At 45.5% G+C, this 7,059-nt stretch overlaps 1 pseudogene; it reads left to right on the top strand.

Annotated features, from left to right (window-relative positions):
* Positions 1-3,928: 3,928 nt before the first annotated feature.
* LOC136657801 (5S ribosomal RNA) lies at positions 3,929-4,049 on the top strand (annotated as a pseudogene).
* The last annotated feature ends 3,010 nt before the right edge of the window (positions 4,050-7,059 follow it).

Genomic DNA, 7,059 nt, shown 5'->3' with positions numbered 1-7,059 from the left:
GAGAAATAATAGGAGCAGGAGCCAGTGGTGCAGCTAGAGGGGGTGCAAAGCACAAAGTATTGCAGGGAGCCTCACCGCAGCGTGCAAGTGGCCCCTCCCCTTTGGAGCCATTCTAGGCCATGAGAGCAAAACAGAGATGTTGCCTCCATTTTGCTCTCGTGGGCTGGAATGGCTCCGAAGGGGACGGGGAAGGGCCCCTTGCATGTGTGGGGAGGCTCCCTGCAAAACTTAGTGCTTTGCATACCCTCAAGCTACACCACTGCTCTCTCTCTCTCTCTCTCTCTCTCTCTCTCTCTCTCTCTCTCTCTCTCTCGCTCTCTCTCTCTCTCTCTTACTGAGCTTCCAAATTTTTAGGACTGTATCATCATGACTTCTGCATAGCGATTGTCCTCCAATTCGCACTGTCAAGGCAATGCAATACCTTTATTTGAAACAATGACAATATACCAACCAAATGGTGGATGTAAAATAAAATGATCCATAAAAATGCAGCTCTTACCCTAGTATATGCAGTTCACACCTCTTGTATCTCTTTGGTTACTCCGTCTTGCTTCCTATCAATCACCTACTTTCTTCCTACCCGTCACTTGCCAATTGCCAACCTCTGACCACACAGAAGCCAACTATTCCGAACTCTCAACACTTCTATAAACTAGACACATCCCCAGTACCACCAACCCTCAAGGAATTCACAACCAGTCAATAAGAAGAGCATGTTTTGTACTCCCTCTGCATCCCCAAAATTTCATCTGTCATAGCTGTGCTTTTCCTGAAAGCATCCATATAAAGATTATCATAGAGACAACATTAAACAACTTTCAAAATGAATCTATGTTAACATACAACATTTTGTCCATTTCTCCACCAGGGTAATTGGAAGCCAATAGTGGAGCCCTTTTCCCACCTGTGCTATTTTTTTTTTTCTCAGCAGGGGTTACTTTGGGTTCTGGATCCCACTGGAACAAGCACATGCTTTAGGTAAAGCATGGTAGTGGAATTCTAGAAGGTTAATTTTGAAGATTTTCATTGATATTCACTAATATCACTGAAGTTCTGTAATATAATACATTTGTGTTGGTATCTACTTTGTACAGTGGGCCCTCAGCATCTGCGGGGGTCTGTTGTAGGACCCTCCATGGATACCCAAATTTGCTGATGTTGGAGTCTATGGGGGGGGGCTAGATTTTGGCACTGCAATTATATTGTGGACATGTCAGCCCCCTGTCCCCCCCCCCAGGGACCACACATGGCGCATGGCCCACTTCACACAATGGGAAGCCACTTCCAGTTCTCATGCCTGACTTCCAGTTGCATCTGGGAGGTGTTCTGATGCACAGGCCTCCCCAAGCCTCAGAGCATTTCCTAGACATTATTGGATGTGGCTTTGGTTGGATCCTGAAGGCCCTAAAATTTGCCTAACAGCCTCATCTCTAATTCAACAAATGTCTCCTTCACCATGGAAACTTATAACCTGCCACAAGACTACCATACTCCACCTGTAGAACTAGACCCAGTGTTTGTACGTTGTTGCCAACGAATGCATTGCATCAGCCTAGTTTCTGTCTATGGGGAACATAAATGACTATTTACCGTGTGGATGTTGCTGCTTAAGAACGCCTGTATTTCTGTTTATCTTTTAAATATATAATTAAACACGAAGAAATCAAATGAGGACAATTCACTGTGCAGGGAATTTAAAGACATGCAGGTGAATTCTTGCCATTTACACTGACTGCCACACACACACACACACACACACACACACACACACGTACACACACACACAAGTGATTAGTTTTTGAGATCAGATAGGAAAGTTTGGGGAGAGTAACTATTAAACATTGGATAAAAAAAGGGACTACTCAGAAATTTGCGGTATTTAGCTTGACAAATGATAACCTGCAAGAAATAGATCATTTTTACACCTGTAACCCAAGGCTGCAATCCAGGGAAGTGGAATGAAGAAATTAATTAATCGGCTATCTAAGCGGAGAGCAATGCTTGTTCTTTAGATGCCTGGCAGACAACACTAAGGACACGAAAAGGACTTCCATAAATTATATATACTGCCTGGATTTGTGAAGGTCTTCATGTTAAAAGCAGGTGTGGCTTAACAAGATAAATAACAAGCCCTTAGTGATAGCAGACAAATAATAATAATAACAACTTGAAATCAGATGGATAATGGATTGTGGCCAGATGGTCGTTGGAATCTGCAGATATTTCACTGTTCCATCTGCCGTCATCCATTGATATCTTTTCAGATTAAATTCCAAAAAGGGTCCATTTTTTCTCCCTTTCAGATTTCATTAGTAGGGTCATCTTGAGTCCGCTTGCTCCATTCTGTCCAGTGGTGCGTGTTCTCAAAGGTCATCATTATCACGTATTGTAGAGGTAGTCCACGGTGAGAGTGCCAAGGTAGTCTCAGATTCACGTATTCAGGTGGGGGAAAAGTTGTCGAGTTGTCCTCTAGACACATAGGGAATTTTGCTGCACAGCATGCATTCCCAGGTTCACCCCAGTTGTGCAGTGACATGACTACGAAAGCAAAGCAGAGCATTTTCCATTCCCGGAAAATCTATTGCACAAACACCAGCAATGTTTTGACAAATAAATATCGCCTGCATTCAAAACGTGTAGAAAACCAGTAAAGAGCAATTGCTCGCAAAATGTCAGTGTCTGGTGCGCTATATAGTTTGAGGGTTTTGGAAGGAAATGTTGGTGCTTTGCATTTATTTTTGCAAAGTGTTCTTCTCAGAACAAACAAACATCTCAAAGACATTTGAGACAGAAATGGTTCCTGGGAGCGCTCCCCCTTTTCATGGACAAGCTGCACAATGCTACCGTTTAAATAGCAATGGGTAGCCCAATCGTACGTAAATTCTCCTGCACCAATGCAGCGGCGCTGGTGCAACTTCCATTGCATCTTGTGGGGGAATTTCAGCTGCTAGAGCTCTCCTTGAGCAGAGGAAACATTTGTCCTTTTGACCTGACTGCGCTGTTGCAATGTGTCTTATGGCATGTTTGCCACAGTCTGTGCCAGCGGAGTGCGTGCTGTGCTAGTGCAGTGGGGGGGGGGGAAGTGGGCGGGATAGGATTGTGCCATGAGATGTGCTACATCTTAGCATATCACAGAAATGCTCCAAACCCAATTTGATCTTAATGTGGCAATTTAAGGCTGTGCTTCCTTCCACACCTATCTTGTCCTCTTTATTAATATTAAGATATATTTCTACATAGTCCGTATAGCTTACCTTCTCCTCCAGCACTGCAGCGAAGAAGTGTTGCCATGTAGCTGGAAGAGACGCTGGTGGCCACTGGAGTCACCTGCTTCCATTTCATACCGATGCTCATTCAAAACCATTGACTTGGGAGAATCTTTCCTATGACACTCCCCCGCCCAACCACATACACACACACTGGCCAGTTTTGAAGATGTGCCAGTGTGAGAGGAGGGGGGAGGGGTCTTGGTGGAGAATGGTGCAATGGTGGGGAGGCACAAAGGAACAGGTCTGCATCAGGCAGCACCCAATCTTCACCTGGGCCTGCTGCGGTGGTCGGCTTGGCCCACAACCTGCACACATGTGCAGTGAACTCTGAAAATGGTTGGTTGGCAACCTTCAGTCTCGAAAGACTATGGTAGAAGCCTACAGCACCTGGTATTCTCAGGTGGTCTTCCATCCAAATACTAACCAGGCCTGACCCTGCTTAGCTTCCGAGATCAGACAAGATCAGGCATGTGCAGGGTAAGTTCCATGCATTCATGTGCTTCTATGCTTTCTCTGCCTGTTTGGTAATGCTGTATTTCCAGGTGGCTCTTTTAGATACGATGCATCTCTGTTTTGTAGTGATTTTGTTTTACTCTCTTGGTGTTACGGGTTTATTCTGCTGTTGCATATATTTATTTTTGGTTGCTGTTTTTGAAGGGTTTTGTACCCATTTTACACCCTGCACATGCTCGATCTCGTCTGATCTCGGAAGCTAAGCAGGGTCAGGCCTGGTTAGTACTTGGATGGGAGACCGCCTGGGAATACCGGGTGCTGTAGGCTTCTACCATAGTCTTTCCAGACTGAAGGTTGCTAACCATGTATCTTATTCTTTTACTTGTGTTTTATTCTGCTGGATTCTTGTGGTTCGAGTTCCACGGTTTTAATGTGCTTTATGGATGTTTGCAAGCTGACTTGAGTGCTCTGAAGAGTGAAGGGAAAAGGTGGGATTTAAATCTTTTCAAGAAACACATTAAATAAGTAGCCTTACCCCCTCACCACCACCAATTCTCTCTGCATTTCACTATTGTGGTGTTCTGTAGCCTGCACATGCACACAAAAGCAGAATGGATTGTATTTGCTTAGTCTTTGTCTATGTGTTAAAATGTTTAAAACAATACAACAGCAATCCAAATTTTATGCAGAACCTGGAAACCCATTATTGACTTTCTGCATGAAAGAGACAAGCCTATGTTTGTCTACTCAGAAGTAAGTCTCATTAAAGTCAATGTTGCTTACTCTCAGGAAAGCGTGGATGGGATTGTGGCCCATTTTGAAGATTAGATTTGAAGTTTTGAAGATTAGTTAGTTTTGAAGATTGAATCTTAGTTTTGAAGATTAGATTTTAAGGGACAGAGAACATTATTCCGGAATAACAAGTTGAAAAGGGCTGTGGGAGAAATAACGTATACATGGGTGGGAATTTAGATTATTAAGATTTAAAGCTGTAAGAATATTTGACTTTGCTCTTGCTACAATATTATAGGTTTTCTTTATCTGTACTTTTAAACTTTTTAAATGTTTTTGTTTGTTTTTCTTTTCATTTTATTGTGTTTTCTTTTTTTCTCTTTCTTTCTTTTATTATAATCAGGTTAATTTTTTTTTTTTATACATCAACAACAGTCCAGACTGGAGCCGGGCCTGTTTCCGGCTTACCCTGCTTTTGCATGGGGAGTTTTCTGCAGAGTTGCATCTCCCAAGACATGTTCCTTCGACTCCCTTCCTGTGTCAAAATACACATGAGACTGATTCTGAGCCACCCCTCAGGGGTCTGCGATGCTGCTCGGTGCTCTTTCATGTCCCTGGGTCCCTTTGCTTCATTTCCTGTGGCAGGAAATTTGCAGCAGCATTTTCAGGCAGTAATTCTGCCGGCTTCTTTCCCATTGTAATTTATTTCTCTTTCAGATAGACTGAATGTAGAGCAGCAGATTGCTATTCAGCATTTCCTCTCTAGCTCTCCTCTGTGCATAAAATGCTTTACAATGTTTATTTGTCCTCATTGTCACTACACCTCCCTCCCTCCCTGTGTTCCCAGCTTACCTGCATCCTCATTCAGCTTCTGCCATGCTGTTTTTAAAGTAATGGGTCAGAACGGGTCAGAACAAGGAAACCAAGAGATATGGAAGTGGAGTGATGCTTCTCTTCGCTTCCTTACTCTGTCCCATTCTGTGACTTTCTTTCAAACTACAGAGCGGCACAGGCAGGAGGATCAGGTGAGGGGGCAAATGGGGACAAAGTGAGGCAGCTGCGGAGGTGATAGATGGGCACAGGGTGCTGCCAGAGGCAGCCTGCTTCATCTTGTCTCATAAGTGGGCCGGCCCTGGACATGGACACAGAGGTGGTCAGACTTCAGAAGTATCCTTCCCAGCACCTAGGGCAGAGATGACATGATGCCATGTGACATTGTGACATCATGATGCCATGTAATGCTGAATGTAATGCTGAATGTACATTACATTACATGTAATGTAATGCCATGTAATGCTGAAATGTCTGCGTGACTTCCTCTTTGCCGACGATGCAGCTGTCACTACCCACTCTGCCAAAGATCTCCAGCAGCTCATGGATCGTTTTAGCAAGGCCTGCCAAGATTTTGGACTGACGATCAGCCTTAAGAAAACGCAGGTCATGGTTCAGGATGTGGACTCACCTCCCTGCATTACAATCTCTGCGCATGAACTGGAGGTTGTCCATGACTTTGTGTACCTTGGCTCAACGATCTCCGACACTCTTTCTCCTGATACCGAGCTAAACAAGCGCATCGGTAAAGCAGCTACCACGTTTTCCAGACTCACAAAGAGAGTCTGGTCCAACAAGAAGCTGATGGAACATACCAAGATCCAGGTCTACAGAGCTTGTGTCCTGAGTACACTTCTGTACTGCAGCGAGTCGTGGACTCTACGCTCACAACAGGAGAGGAAACTGAATGCTTTCCACAAGCGCTGCCTCCGACGCATCCTCGGCATCACCTGGCAGGACAAAGTTCCAAACAACACAGTCCTGGAATGAGCTGGAATCCCTAGCATGTATGCACTGCTGAAACAGAGACGCCTGCGTTGGCTCGGTCATGTCGTGAGAATGGATGATGGCTGGATCCCAAAGGATCTCCTCTATGGGGAACTTGTGCAAGGAAAGCGCCCTACAGGTAGACCACAGCTGCGATACAAGGACATCTGCAAGAGGGATCTGAAGGCCTTAGGAGTGGACCTCAACAGGTGGGAAACCCTGACCTCTGAGCGGCCCGCTTGGAGGCAGGCTGTGCAGCATGGCCTTTCCCAGTTTGAAGAGACACTTGGCCAACAGTCTGAGGCAAAGAGGCAAAGAAGGAAGGCCCATAGCCAGGGAGACAGACCAGGGACAGACTGCACTTGCTCCCGGTGTGGAAGGGATTGTCACTCCCAGATTGGCCTTTTCAGCCACACTAGACGCTGTTCCAGAACCACCATTCAGAGCGCGATACCAGAGTCTTTCGAGACTGAAGGTTTTCAACAGATGCCATGTAACATCATGATGTCACTTCCATGTTCTCCCTGGAGGGTGGAGAATTCACCTGCCCTGTTCCGTCTTCTGTGGAGGCTCCACAGAATACAGAATGGGGTATGCAAAGCCAGTAGCATCCTGCCCTTTGAGGAGAACCTGAAGGTGACTGGGTGGAGCCTGGGGGCAGTCATGTTCCCCCCTGGCATAGCGCCCAGGGCATGTGCCTCTCAGGCTCTGCCCAAGTTACCCCTCTGCTTCTGAGAACCTTGGGGCCTTGGCAGCTATCCATGGATGCTGATCCCTGAAGCCAACC

This window comes from Tiliqua scincoides, chromosome 7, assembly GCF_035046505.1.
Source record: "Tiliqua scincoides isolate rTilSci1 chromosome 7, rTilSci1.hap2, whole genome shotgun sequence".
Classification (NCBI taxonomy): domain Eukaryota; kingdom Metazoa; phylum Chordata; class Lepidosauria; order Squamata; family Scincidae; genus Tiliqua; species Tiliqua scincoides.
The sequence above is the reverse complement of the archived record's forward strand: the minus strand, read 5'-3'. Positions and strand labels throughout refer to the sequence as shown.